General features: G+C 42.4%; 1 protein-coding gene across 3 annotated transcripts in view; it reads left to right on the top strand.

Moving 5' to 3' along the window:
- The window catches only part of LOC111871376 (eukaryotic translation initiation factor 5), a 102,946-nt gene that overhangs the window by 57,830 nt on the left and 29,752 nt on the right, over nt 1–15,364 (top strand). The window contains exons 1-2 of one of the 3 annotated variants that reach the window (XM_023864453.2): nt 263–451; nt 1,035–1,116. The exons of 1 other annotated variant lie outside the window; for it this stretch is intronic. The gene's annotated coding sequence lies outside the window, so the exon portion shown is untranslated. Of the gene's footprint in view, nt 1–262; nt 452–1,034; nt 1,117–15,364 lie in introns of those variants that run through there. One more of the 3 variants, XM_023864450.1, reaches the window with a different exon arrangement.

Here is a 15,364-nt window from a genome sequence, read left to right as displayed (position 1 = left end):
GAGGGATGAAAGGGGGTATAGTTCGGGGGTCGATCTCGTCGGAGCGCCGCACCACGTCGGTTTCTCTCGGCTCTAGCGTCGGGACGTCGGTTGGCGAATCAATTCCAACAAGCAGCAGCCAGCCAGGCAAAAGCGAAGGAAGGTTTGGGAGTGGGAGTGAGAGAGCAGACCCGTTCAGACTTTGCTGGGGTTGAGCAAGAGAAAACCTAGGGGCTGTTCCATCCGAGCAGCCAACTCGGGGGAGAGTAGGTCAAGTTGTATACTTGTAAGGGGCAGCACCAGTCTCTTTTTGAAGTTACATAAAAAGAGAGAAGCACTCGTCTTTTATTACAGCGGTGTGACGTACGAATCATTCTTCGTTGTCCACACTAGAGGACAGCAGTTACAGATTGGGAAGGGTTTCTGGAGTGTTGAGTTCGTTTTGAATTGTTTTTAGGTTATTGTCTGATTGGTAAGAAATATTCTTTTGCTTTACGACAGGTTTCACTTAGTGGAAATATACTGCACTTCGCCGCAAAAAGTGGATTAACATTCTTTTTTAAGTTACTATTTCATTTGACGGCATATGTTTCTTGGTGTATGCGTGTGGATTTATCTAACAGCGTATTATAAGGGACTTATCAGTGACCTGATAGTATCTAGTAAAAACTTGTCATTGTAAGAACAATGTTGTACACTTGAATTTATATTGTATGTTGGGGCAGAGTTTAACATGTGGTTTTGTAAATCTTACCAGTTTGGTGATATACTGATATATTTTCATTTTGATTAATGAAGTAGAATGACGTTTCGATAAGATAGTGTTCTTGCAGTGTAATTGTAATTCTTGGTTACCATATGGTGCATGTGACTTGATTAGATACCAAGTTTCCATATTTGCTTCATTCTAATACAAATTAATTTGCTCATTGCCCACACAGCGAGTCTTAGGACGTCAGTAAACTGGATACAGAATATTATCGTGTCGTAATTATATTTTATTGGGAAGGCTTTTTAGTATATAATTGGAATTTTTTCCTTCTTCTTTGCCAAAGGAAGCAGCTATACTGCAGAAATTTGCCGCAGCGGTACGAATTTCCAAGAGTTTGGTCAAACATATGGTGCTACCCGGCACAGGTAAGAACGCAGAATTGTAGGCATAGTGTGCAAATTATAACCGAATACCTTTGTAGCTGTTTTGGAACTTAGTAATACTGTATTGTTAAGTAACATTCCCATGACATTTATGAATGGTATCAAACTTGTTTTCATTCTCTCGCATTAATATTTCAGCGAAAATTGTTTACAACCAGTGACTTTTGTTTAATTGTACACAGCAGCATTACGTGGAATTTGTGAGCTCATATAAGATATCAGATTAGTAGATTTCGGCCCATCGTCTTAATATTTATTAGATAGAAAATTCTATACAGTTGGTAATATTTGTTCGCGTTAATATTGCCTTGGCTTCAACTCATCTAAAAAGCTGGTACCAAATTTAGTTTCCTCGTCTGGAATATATACGGTGCAGGTTGTAGATTAGTAACCTAGACCCTGCTGGCTCTATTAAGGTTTGTATCAAAGTTCGAATACGATTTGCAGTTGAAGTGTTATAGTGAATTTTGCAATCAGTTTTCAGTACAAATGCTGCCGAAAGTAAAACGGTCTTATAGACTTTATGATTTTGTACTTTCAGTCCATTGTCTTGTTTTGGCATTCGAGTTGAAAATTGGTAGCCAATGGGCGTAATCTAAACGGCATTTTTATTTATTTTCTGATATAGAATTATCTCGGAACAATTGCGGCTGCATGTATCCTTCCAGTGTCCCCATTTCCCCCTACCCCAGCTCTCGACACTTTTTGCGAGAAAGTTTCCGGTATTAATCTGCAAACACATTGAATTTTGCTTCCGTCCATGGTAAATATGGAACTGCATCTATATCCGTAGATTTTGCGGTCTTTGTTCGTCCATATGGAATGTAGCATCAGTTTGCTTTTACTGATCTGCATTGCTATCCGTCGAATTTTCAGTGTAATACGTATCACTCTATAACTTTCAACTCCTGCTTTATGTAGAACTTCAATNCTGAAGACGGAGTCGATACGTTCCTCCGAAACGGCGGTTAACACCACATATACACGGTGCCAAATCCCAGAAGACTGCTTTCTTCAATTTCACTTCTCAGAAGCAATGACTGCAAAAATATATGGTTCGCAACAATATATGAATCTGAATCTTAGGCTCGGAAAGTAAGCCAAGCAAGCACCAAGCAGAGTCCTCGCTTATTCTGCTGCTCTGGAAATAGAGGAAGTACGTTCCTCAGAAAGGTCGGTAATCTTCTGTCGTCTAGGAAGGTCACGTCTCTTTTTTTTATTATTATTTTTATTATTTGAGATAGATTCATACAATCTGTCCAATTAAGGACAATGAGCACTTTTGGTGACTGATGTGGTGACTGTCATTAACAGTGTTAATAAGGCTATCCCAGTAGATGCCTTAAGAGGTCACGTCTCTGAAGGTAGTACTATTCAGCCCTCTGACGTACTTGAACACTAATTTTTATGGACTCTTTTACGAAACCTTGAGTATCTGTAATGTATAATGTCGAATGGCACGATTATTGGAAAACAGTGAATTTGGAACAATTTGGAAGGAAGTAGTCATAACCAGCTCGCAGTACTGTCTCAGCCTTTTCCTGCATGGACTGAGGAAAATTAAGAGAAACCATAGTCCCAGCCAAAATTCGAACTGAACGCATCTCGAATACAAGTGAACCTTTACTGTTAAATTGCCCTGTTTGTTCGATTAATATTTTTCGGTGTTATAGACCTGTATTGAACGAACTGCAGGGAAGTTAATCTGTGCTGTTGAGTAGCAGTAACTTGTGAACGCAGTAAATGAACGATATTGGAGCTTAATCGCATGGACCACATTACAAACTATGTATATCAGGCAATTATCGTCTTCTCACTGTTCTCTTAGACGTTAGGGATTATAACATAATAATGTGAACATAGTTTATTCTCTTAGATACAAAATTAGCATTATTGGTCCGAATTCTTGCAGCGGCACATTACAGAGCAGATGGTGCGAATGGCTATCTTATGCGATGAAGATGGATTATTAGTATTAATATTAATTCCTCTCAATTTTACATAAAATGGTCACACATCATAACAGTGCGGACTCTGTCAGTTATTTGTACCTGTAAGTGGTACGTTTCATTGTAAGGCATTCTTGAAGCGTATTAATATCAGTTCCTGAGTGTGACAAAGCCCCCCCCCCAAAAAAAAAACACGAAGGGAACAATTGTAACATCAGTTGAGTTGGTGCAGGGAATAACCACTCATCTTCATCCAGGTCCCCAGCAGTGCGATTTAAATATGTGCCTACTAACCACATAAGAAAATACGCTTGTTAATAAGTCAGCAGTATGTTTCAAATAAATACTTTCATGCTTGCCACTGATATCCGTTAACCTGTCCTTGGCGAGTGTGCGGCCGTGTTTCGAGCCCTGCATATTTCTGTTGCCGAGGTGTAGAATGTATTGAGCATTTCTTTCTCGCCGTCTTGATTCCATTCTTCCACAGAGACGCGCAGTATCTTGGACATTACACTGGAACGTTCGAAATTCCCAGTAATAATCCAAAAGTACATACGATGTAAGTTATTTTTTTCAGGAGTTGGTGAGCTAACGGCCGCCTCTGTGGTCAAGTGGTCAGAGTTTCTGCCTACATATCCAGAGGTCTCGGGTTCGATTCCCGGCGCTACGAGATTTTCTGAGAAGTAGTAGGTCTGGAACGGAGTCCACTCAGCCTCGTGAGGATAATTGAAGAACTTTTTTTCAAGGAAATAGCGACTCCGGTCTAGAAAATCGAAATTAACGGCCGTTCATTGCGTGACCACGCGACACCCTCTATCCACTAAAGCTGGCACTAACTTCGCCAACAAGCGGCGGTCACTCGGTTAGTTCGCTTGGGGAGCTAACCGATGCAGACTTCGCAGTGCTCTGTTCAGGGGACTTGAGATTCCTTGCATATGTTGATGCAGAAGGTTGTTCGGGGCTGTGGTCTTTTGAGCGGTCCTGGAAATAATTTAACTTCTTTCCTCATTCAGACCATTTATCTAAAAATGCTCAGGGCCTCAGATTTTTGGAATGCCGAACCAAGGTCATCCAGAATTGATTAACCATCTTGTCGTCGCCATCTTAATCTCTTTATTGCTCGTTGGCCCTCTGCAGGTCACGGAGATCGTCATTACACATTAGTTCTGCATGGAAGGAGTTCGTCCGCATCTGCTCCCATCCATGTCTACGTCAAACTGTCTCCCCGCCTGAACGGCGTCTGTTGTGATTTCCCCAAGGGTGCTTTCATACCCTTCAGGAATTCCTTGGAAATTCAGCGTAGTTGAATCCAAACCCCAGTCACTGTAGACTCTGACTTGATTCCAAGGATACCGTATGTTCGTTAAAACGTACAAAACCTTGATTGCAGGATGATCCTTCGCGCCAGTAGCTACTGTTGCGCAATTAATGTTTCATCCGATGCAATATCTGGTCCATTTACTACAGCAGTAAGGTCATATTTGGAGGCAGATAAACAACTTTCATATTAGAACATGGCTTACTCGGTGTTTGAGGATGCCTTGATGCATTGTTTAGCACGAGGAGAGCTTTCAAATGTCAAATTGCTTCTCTTAAATATTTCTCCACTTGGAGCACTAACTACTGCCCGGACCATGCCTGGAAGAGTCTTCCAGTCACCCAGGTCTACTAATTAGACCTCTAAATGACTTGCATCATTGCCTTTAACCTTGCCCTTAGGAACTCTTGGATTTTCAAAGTGGTTTAAGTCCTATGCTGCGTCCCCGCCAGTCAGAAATATCTCGAATGTTGTAGGCCTGAGGTACGTTATCGGGTGTCGCTTTCGAGATATCAGTCAGTAAGTCGGGATCGACGCGTATGCATTTTCACTTCGTTTGGTACCAAGCACGTTGGATCAAGCGGTACCGCTTCTCTTCTGGCTTGTATTTGGGAGGTGGCGGTTTCGAATTTCGGCCGAGATACCAGTTCGCGTGACAGGATTTTCGTCAGGCCAGGAAAATGCCGATATAGTGCCGTAAATTAGGCCTCAGACCACTGCCTTTCTCATCTTTTGAACTGCATTATTCATTATACGATCATTCATCGCTTTCTATGTATGATATGAGCCGTTCTTCGTTTGTGACACGTGAAAGACTCTCTGATGAGTGATAAAATATTCACGCTATATATGATATACGCTTTGTAATTTTTACTTTCTCCAGTGTGTAGCAGATCTGTGAAGGTGCAGGTCGACACAAGAATGGGAAGACCTACTCCAAAGGAATTATACGTTTTTCAGATACGCTGTTTTCACTTTTGCTTTCGCACTGGCCTTGATGTGTATTTATTGCAGGCTTATGTAATTATAGTGCAGATATAAATCAGTTGTTAGTAAGGTGCAGGTATCCCACTGAATAGAATCACATTAGAAAAACATTTCAAATAGCATGTAAGTTGTACACTGAAGTGCCAAAAGTCGTGGGATAGGTACCTAGTATCGTGTAGGACCCTCTCTAGCCCGGCGAAGTGTAGCAACTCGACGTGGCATCGATTCCACAAGTGGACGGAAGATCTCTGGAGAGATGTTGAGCCATGCCGCCTGGATAGCCGCCCACAGCTCCCTGGTATTTGTAGGTGCAGGATTTTGGGTGCGAATGGACCTCTCCACCACGTCCCATAAATGCTCGATTGGGTTCATGTCGGGCGAACGTGGTGGCCACACCATCCGTCGGAACTCTTCAGAATGCTCCTCGAACCAGTTTTGGACAACTCCGGCCCGATGACACGGTGCATTGTCCTGCTGGATTATACCGTTGTTGTGGGGGTACATGAAGTCCATGAAGGGCTGCAGATGGTCACCAAGCAGTGTAACGTAGCGGTCACCGGTCAATGACGTGTTTAGGTGGACGAGCGGACCCAACTCATGCCACGTGAACACACCCCACACCAGTATGGAACCACCACCAGCCTGCACGGTGCCTTGTTGACACCTGGGGTCCATGGCCTCATGGGGTCTGCGCCACACCCGAACCCTACCATCCGCCCGAAACAACTGGTACTATGACTCATCGGACCACGCCACATGTTGCCAATCCTCCAGGGTCCAATTAGCGACGTCACAAGCCCAGGTGTGGCGCTGTGTCCGGTGTCGTGGTGTTAACAGATGCACTCTGGTCGGTCTTCTGCTCCCATATCCCATGGAAGCTAAAGAACGCTCCATTGACCTGCTGGATATGCGTCTGGTACCTCCTGCATTGAATGTGGATGTGATTTCAGCCAGTGTCGCTTGTCTGTTACCACGGACAATTCTAGCTAGACGCCGCTGGTCACGATCATTAAGCACCAGTAATCGGCCACTGCGCTGTCCACGGTGGGTGGAAATGCCTTCCACAAGGTATTCCTGGTACACACGACACCATGGATCGAGGAATGTTGAATGACCGCACAACTTCGGAAATGGAATGTCCCATCCGCCTGGCACCCACTGTCATGCCCCGTTCAAATTCCGATAATTCACGTCGGCTTGCCATGAGCACACTGGCCGGTGTTCAACCTGACTCACGAGAGAACACCTCACAACTGATACTGCTCTGGGCATTCCCAATCCGTCAAGGGACGGTGGCGCCACTTGAAAATGAATTTACATACTGCTATCTCATGACATTTGGCACTTGAGTGTATATTTGGATGGCGTTGCGTTAATTCTTTGTACCACGAGCAGTTTTTAACCTTATTTCCTTCATTGGGAGGGAAGCGTAGGATTACGAAATTACCACGCTGTCTGTGTCAGCTGACCCTTCCTTGTTTCAAGTTCTTAACCATTTTTACTTGTTATCGCTATATCTGGTATGAATGTTACCCTGTTGAAGGTCACCCAAGTTCCTTCATTTTTAACTTCCATCAGTGAGCACTAACATTAATGCAGACCGATGATGTTTTGAGTGGGTGCTATACTGGGACCGTTTAGTACAGAGACTTGAAAATGAAAAAAATAAATTGGGCGTTTAGTGATGTGTGAATGTATGGCTGAATGTGAAGTCACAAAATGGCAGTCTATGAAGTCTGCATTCAACTTTGGGTTTGATACCAATAAGTATGGATCGATGGAGCTGGGCGTATGAAATTGTACACGGAGGTAGACCTTACACATGTCCACAAGTTATGTATCAAATTTTATGCGTCAGCCACCAATTGCAGACATTGCTGCATTCCGAGGTTTGGAGGAATTTACAATATCAAGCAATAGACATTTTAGAAGAAAGCAGTCTTCTGGGATTTGGCACCGTGTATATGTGGTGTTAACCGACGTTTCGGAGGAACGTATCGCCTCCATCTTCAGGGTAGAAGAAAAAATATAAGAAATCTGCAAGCAAAGAGATGGAGGCGATACGTTCCTCCGAAACGTCGGTTAACACCATATACACGGTGCCAAATCCCAGAAGACAGCTTTCTTCATAGTCACCGCCGTGAAAGCCTCAAATCTTAAATAGACATTTTACTTTAACATTCTTTTCTGTGACTATCGGTGCACGTGTCCCAGGGTGTTAACCTATGAGATAGATTGGATTTCTTTATTTGATTTTAAACTGGCATCAAGTAAGACTTAACAACAGGATTGGTAGTCTGAAAGTCTGTAGTAGAAAATGGGCTTTCTGAATTGTACCCGGGACTCTTGTTTCAGTCGATTTAGTTTTATGTGAGCTTCATATAAAGAATTACATTGGGTCATTATGAGCCAAAATTTAATTCGTCGTACAGCTTTTAACTTAGACCTCCTGCAGTACCAAATTTTGTCGATATCCGTTAAGCAATCGAGAATCGCTACAGACCTTTAGACGCATAGTTGGTGATTTAGAGGATTATATTCATATCTATTAGCAAAGAACGCGTTTGGAAAATATGTGCATTCTGTTGGAGTGAGGCTTACATTATTATTTGGTTGCTTATAGTTTGGCTTGGCTTAAGCCCATAGTTTTTAAAAGAGATTTGTTCTCGAGTCTTTTCCTTGGTATTTTAAGTTTAACACGAAAGTTCGTTTCTGCGGCATGGAACCCGTCACTTGCCGCCGAATTTAGCTGCCATCCTAAGGACAGTTTGGATGAGGCCTGTGCGTGCTCATCTTCCAGTTCTTGTTTACGTACAGAACAGTACACTATTCTTTCAAAGGCTTACAGCCACACTTATGTGAATGTTGCGTGTTTGATCCGTTTCAAGGCTCGGCCTTTTGGTTCGCGAAACCCATTCGAGCAGATAACTGCACGAAGCCTAATTTCAAGATCCTATACGACAGACCTATCTAATACTCATGATGTGAACCTTACTGTTGGAATTAACATTTAAAGTTAATGGAATGTTGAAATTTGCAGTTACCCTTTATTGACTCTCTTCAGTAGTTATTGAAATTGTATGGCGGTGTCGTGCTGGACCTGGGAGCCACACAGAACCTCGACGGAGCTCTCTGTTTTCCTATGGGGGAACGGAGTTGTTTTTTTTTTCATATTCTCAATAAGCGAATGCCGGACTAATAACTTCTGATACAGTACATGTTCCTCCTTGAAAATCCTTAACCTGCACACTGTAGTGAGCATCTCCAATTTCATTTGACGCCGCAAACGCTAATGCGGGTAGGAGGGCTTCGATGAACAACGGAAGAATCGATTCGGATAGAAATTAGTGATCCTTAAGTCAAATTGCCGTTTTGATTTCTTGCTGATAAGGAAATGAACGGCCGTGACCCGTGTTGAACTGTTGAACTGGAAAGGAATGCAAACAGCAAACGTTCGTTAGAAATAGAAAGTGAGGAAGCGGACTGGATTCAGCTGACCCACAGTAGTCAGAATAAATTTGGTCCATAATAACAGCAGTGTTACGAAAGTAGGATACTCTTGCCCGGTTGAGTATCAACTTTTGAAAAAAGAATTTGCATAGTTACTTGAAAGTTACTGGTTCTTCTTGTGCCGTTCATTACAGATCGTGGATGTATTGTAGAGCGAGTTGGATTCTGCCTTTCCTTTTCCCCGGTTCCCCACATTTTCCGTTAACTAAAGAAATTAATAGAAAATTAAGGAATGAACACGTCTAAAACAAATAATGAACTTTCAAGTTTCCTCCAGTTCAGCGATTTTTGTATTTAACTTCCATATCCCGCTTGGTAGCCTACCGCTTTAATTTTTTTTTCTTTTTTTACCTTTACCCGTATATTCCTTCTGCCTTCTACATTGTTTTCTTCTTCTTACGAATCGTATGTAGTATATGGACGAGCTGTATTATTCTTGAACACGGTTACGTATATCCTCCATGATCATGCAAGAGTAGTTAAATTGTTATGTGGCCAAAACGGTAACACTTCTCTCGACACCTTTTCTATAATCATTCCACATGCGTGGTTTCCAAACTCACGACTCTGTATAAAGAGTTCATATTCTGTTTCGCCAAGTAGGTGTTGAGGCGTTAAGTATCGAAGCGTTTAGAAATCGACGCCAAAGGGTTCTTGTGGGGAAAATAAAGAGCAGGGACGACTTGTCACTACATTCTGTTGAGGTTGGTGCAGAGTTGTTGAGAACAAAAACGTGTTGACCGTAAGCCTCGCATCAAAATTTTATGACACAGCGAAATAGATCAATACTGCTATATCATACTGTACCTAGCAAGTTGGCGATGCGATAAAAGTTGTAGTCTTGTGGTGGGGTTAGAATCTCATCGAGTTTCTTATTGCCCTCGCTAAGGTTTCTGGTGGCTTTTCTGTCTCTGCAGGCCAGTTCTGGGGTAGAGCCCCGAAATATACGACGGTATCCTTCCATATGCGTTCCTGTTGTTCAGTAAAGTTCACATTCCATTTAATTTGAGGCTGCTAATGTCTGCAGTTGAAGCGGAGTGATTAAAAACGCAACGTCCAGTCCCTTCAGAAAATAGTATGGAAATGTGCAGCCGTTGCTTGGTTCTTCAGTAATATATCCTTACCTACCTACCTGCCTGCACCAGTATCCACAACCAGTGCATGCAACCATAGGAATGGATTTCTGAACAATATTCTTTTTACGGGATGAGGTTGTTAGCCTCATGCCCAACCCCCAACCTGGAGGACCAGGATATCTCTGTTAGTCTGGACTCTAGGCTTTGACCTCCTTTCCGGCATTGGTGACCCTGCTAGTAGCTAAACTACCGCCGTCATAGCTTTCCAGGTCAGAGTCACGCAAGCCCCACCACCACGACTAGGTGGAGACACCTTTGGGGGGAGTAATATATCCTTATCACTATAAATATAGATTTATTAGCAGCTTGGTTACACACTCTCTTTTAGTTACACTTAGATACAAGCAATACAGCGCTATCCTTGATTTACATATTTTCCAGTTCACCCTTACACACGCACGAGGATTCTGTCTTCCACTAGTCGTCTCCTAGCAAGGGATCTCCACACAGAAACTAGCACTCAGATCACTCCAAGTATTACACAGAATTAAGGTCTTCCAATCAGACGCCATGTCTTCACACGACGAACTTCCCATGGCTGACACACTCAAATACTGACATCTGTTAGAGCAGAGCAGAAGCTTACTGCCCGCTGAAAAACCTCCATTGTTAAGATTCTTTACCAGGAAATGTCTGGTGAAAACATTGAAGAGGAATACCCATTGTTGAGAGCTCTTACCAGGCAACGAATAGTGAAAGACTGAGAAAACCTAGCGCCGAATGATTTGTATTGTGGAACTTAGCAGTAGTGTTATGATTATTTGTAGTTACGACCCGTAAGTAGTCAGTGAATCTATTCACTAATGCAAACCCCGTCTATAGTCACCCTATATCATTGCCTATGCAGCGCGACAAATAACTTCACGTGGGTCTCGGATTTAGCGAATATTTATTGAACGCTCACTTTTACACACTCCAGTACAAGTAGTATCACTTATTACGCCACCGGAATCACAGTCTTCATTCACTCTTCAATCTTCAGCTATACTCGGAGACGGCTGGTGCTTCACTGTCTTCGACGATTGCTAGAATTCAGCTGTGCTCTTCGAAGGCTGGATCTTCGCTCTCTCGGCGGATGCATTCAACTGTCTTCGATGGCGGCTGTCTGAGACTGAGTCGTTACCGCGGAAGTGCATTTACTCCTGGTAGTTCAACAATCCGTTGCTTAGGAAGTGCAGTATTTCCCGTTGTTACACAATGCTTCTAACAACTAATTACGATATCGCGTTGTAGCGGGAACGTGGATCGTTGCCTAGGAAGTGACGGCTTGGATATGCACGTTACAATGTGGATGTGTATACATGGTGTCTCTTAGATGCACAACCTAGTGTTGAGGAATGTTAATAACGTCATGCAATATAGGGCTAGAGCTATTTTGGCGACATTTGTAAGCGCAGCGTAGGAAGTAGGCAGCATGGCGTTCATTGTAGAGGGACGTGTGTTCTTGGTGGAGCGTTTCCAGAACAGTTATTTAAAGCAGCCCAAAATTATTCCGTGATTACAGCAACCAATTTGGAACATTCCACCCATGAAGCTGCAGACAGGGCGCTCGGTTATGTATGCGACATGCCGGTATACACTTTCAGAGCATCTGGTAACAAGATGTATTGTGAACATCTGACTTTCAGTAACATTTTCGTTTAAAAAAAATCATTATACTGCGCATACCAGTTTCGCTAAACTGGCTGCAGCCCTATAACACAATGCATGACGTTATTAACGTTCCTAACACTGGGTTCTGTCTTGAAAGAATCACGCGGTACATAGTAGCTACGCTAATTATAAGAGATCTAGCTGTTTATTTTAGATATCGATACACAGCTTAAGTTTGTACAGTATAAAAATTAAGGTGACTCTGTGGTCTAGTGGTCAGAGTTCCTGGCTACAAATCCAGAGGTCCCGGGTTCGATTCCCGGCGCCACCAGATGTTGTGAGAAGTAGTGAGTGTAACTGGTTTCTATGGAGTACGTGCCGCGACCGTTGCTATGTAATCGCTGGCTAAACACGTTCATACAGTATAGGCTTTTTTCTGTGTCATCAGTGCTTAAACTATGCAACGACAGTTACAGACAGAACAGATGTGTCAGTATTTGGGAGTTGTCGAGTGTGTTTGAGTAACAGCAACTGTAAGTTCGTAGAAGACCTGTGAAGATATAACAGGTGATTGAAGACATTAATTATGTCAATATTTGGAGTGATTTGAAGTGACAGTTTGTCTGTAGATCCGCTGCTAGGAGACGACGAGAGGAAGACAGAGAATCCCAGTGTTTGTGCAACGGTGAACTGGGAAGTGTGTAAATCGACGATGGCCCTGTATTGCATGTAGCTAAGTGTAACTAAAGTGATGTTAAATGNATTATATCAATATTTGGAGTGATTTGAAGTGACAGTTTGTCTGTAGATCCGCTGCTAGGAGACGACGAGAGGAAGACAGAATCCTAGTGTTTGTGCAACGGTGAACTGGGAAGTGTGGGTAAATCGACGATGACCCTGTATTGCATGTATCTAAGTGTAACTAAAGTGCTGTTAAATCCAATCATCCGAACCCGTCATTTCGTTAGGCGTACCCCCCTACACGTGACAGTATAAATCAATTAGTATTTCCATTATCTGTACATCAGTTCATTCAGATTTTCGTACCTGTTTGGTGTAGAAGTATCATCGGCTTTGTTTGGGAGGTAGTCGGTCCAAATTATAGACGGAACTTTGTTTATTATCGCGGGCTTTCTTTATTTCTGTCGGCACCAACAGGCTTAGAATGACACCCACGACCGTGTTATTTAAGTTCCGTTGGAATTCACTTTACAGAGATGTAACCCTTTCTATTCAACGTTGCAATATCTGTATAAGCATATTAAATACGATAAACATGTACCGGTTCTTGTAAGGTTTTAGCAGCTGGAGCATAATATATGGCTTCGGCTTTCGGCACTACGCCACGCAGAACGCTGAAGGTTTTCCGTTTCATCGCATACTGCAGTTCCCTTTGTGAGGGGGTTAATGTATTTGCGCCTGTGGGAAGGGGGGTGGGGTTGGAGGAGTGGGGTGCTCTCCAATACGGAGTGATCATGTGATGAAAAGAGGCTAAATTTGATTTGGCGACCCGGTGGTTTTCGCACTAACCACGTGGTCACTGAGACTTCATCACCGCTTTACGGCCCCACCGAGTTTCTCCATGTACCAGATATAGTTTATATTACACGTGTGAGCTATTCCTGAATGTGTAGGAAAACGTTAACCTCACGTCGCGCCAAACCCATTGATAAAAGACAGCATGCAATGGAAAGTTTGACAGTGACCTTTCGACATTTTCGCCACATCTTGCCCAAAAACAGTGTGTGCTGCACCGCATTTAATGCCTAAGTCGTCGTAGGACTGTGTCCAAATGGTCTGAATTGTACCATTCATACCATAGTCATTATCTTCTGTGCTTTGTTTTACCCAATATATCAGTATGGGTGCGTAACTTTGAACCCTAACAGCTAGTAAAGTACAGTAATTACAGATAAATGTGCTGTAATTGAATTATCACATACCACTGAGTCGATTCCTTATATTGTGGAGTCACTCGATTCGAATACCGGCCTGGATATCGGCTGTTTTGAGGTTCTTATGTAGTTATCCCCAGTCTCTCCTGGCAATGGGCGAGAAAGTACATTCGAATAGGCCACGATCGCCATTTTCCAGATCCTTGCGAACCTCCTACGGTCATATCAGATATAACATCTGTAAAATAACTTCAGGATCACTTCCTTTAATCTCTTAATTGCGCTCTTGGTTTATTTGCTGAGAGACCTAGTTCGAACCTGTACTGCATGACATGGTTAGATTTTTCCTGTTTTCACCAGTTAACCTGAGATTCATGAGTAATATCAAATGTGTCTCGACTTGTCCTACATACATACAAATCCATTAATTCATGTGAATGGTAAAGAGAAGACTCCGGCATACGTTTCTGGATGTTGCTGACGTAATTAGAAAGAAATAAACTACATGTGTAGTTATAAATAAATTAGTCGTTTAACAAGAAAGAACCGAACAAACGCAGAATTTAAACTGAAAAAATTTACGAAATCGGTGCTAGGCCTGAATATTTTCCTCGAGAATCCCTTAGACTCCTTGTACACTAGCCTAGAATTTAAAGTTGGGCTTTCAAAGTGTGTTATGTTTCCGAAAAGGGACTTTTACGCGTGAATTTAAACATTTTATGTAGGTGCAAGGGATGCGTGCGTAACGAGGACCGTTTCCGGCGTCTGCTGTGATGTGGGTGGGTTTTGTATGTGGTTTGTTAGTCTGTAGGCGTATCGAGTCCTCTAAGGGTCCGAGCATCCGCAGAAAAATTGACGAGAGTAACGTGTGTCCGTCCCACCGGACCGTCCGAAAAAATGCAACAGACTCTCAATCTTCCTCTGTGTAGGTCTCTAACAGGCGTAGTTAGGATATCGTCGTTCAATAAACAGCGATATAAATAGCGTCACGTTTTAATGAGTACACACGGTGTTGGGATTAACTCGTAACTGCGAACAGTTATAACCAGGGCCCGGAATTTGATGACATGTCATCTTTTTTTCCTTGTATTCTATGCGATGCTCTTAAATATATAAATCTCGGATATGAGCCGCTGGTTACAGAAATGTAAATTTTATAGGTTATTTTTGTCATTTTTTTACATTGTTAGGTTTAAGGTCATGTTTTCATTTTGGGGGTAATTTTTTGGTAAATTTTTGGACTTTTAAGGGCATTTCTTGTCATTTTTGGCCATCTTAGGGAATTTTTCTTCATATGTTTTCTGAAATGTGAATAACATGGAAGCGAAGTGTTCTTTCTTTTCTTCTTTAGGTCAGTTTCTGATTTTTTCTGTCATTTTTTGAATATTTTCAGGTCATCAAAATCCAGGCCCTGCATATTACATTTTTGGGTCATATTTTAGGTCATTTTTTAAATATTTTCAGGTCATCAAAATCCGATCCCTGGTTATAACAGTCTCACTGAACTACACACTCTACAGATTACCACAGCACATACAAAGTCTTCTCAGTTTATGTCTTTACTAGTCATTGCTAGGTAGCGCCTTCTAGCAATGGAGATTCTTCTACTTCTGTGCCCACGAATAACCAACAACGAGTCCTGACTCAGTACCACCTAACTTAGCTGAGTAAATGCATAGTAAACTGCTGCTGGGCCTCGCCACCGCAATTGTTCTTGATGTCGGACCCGTGGCAAAATTTTTGTTCCTTCCAAGAGCATTTATGTGTTTGTAAATGGGACTTGGGAATGGGCCGCATAGAAAATACTGCTTCCAATAGTTCCTCTTTTGTTTCATGATTATT

The sequence above is a fragment of the Cryptotermes secundus genome, unplaced genomic scaffold (genome assembly GCF_002891405.2).
Source record: "Cryptotermes secundus unplaced genomic scaffold, Csec_1.0 scaffold194, whole genome shotgun sequence".
Lineage (NCBI taxonomy): Eukaryota > Metazoa > Arthropoda > Insecta > Blattodea > Kalotermitidae > Cryptotermes > Cryptotermes secundus.
This window is presented reverse-complemented; position numbering and strand designations above follow the sequence as displayed.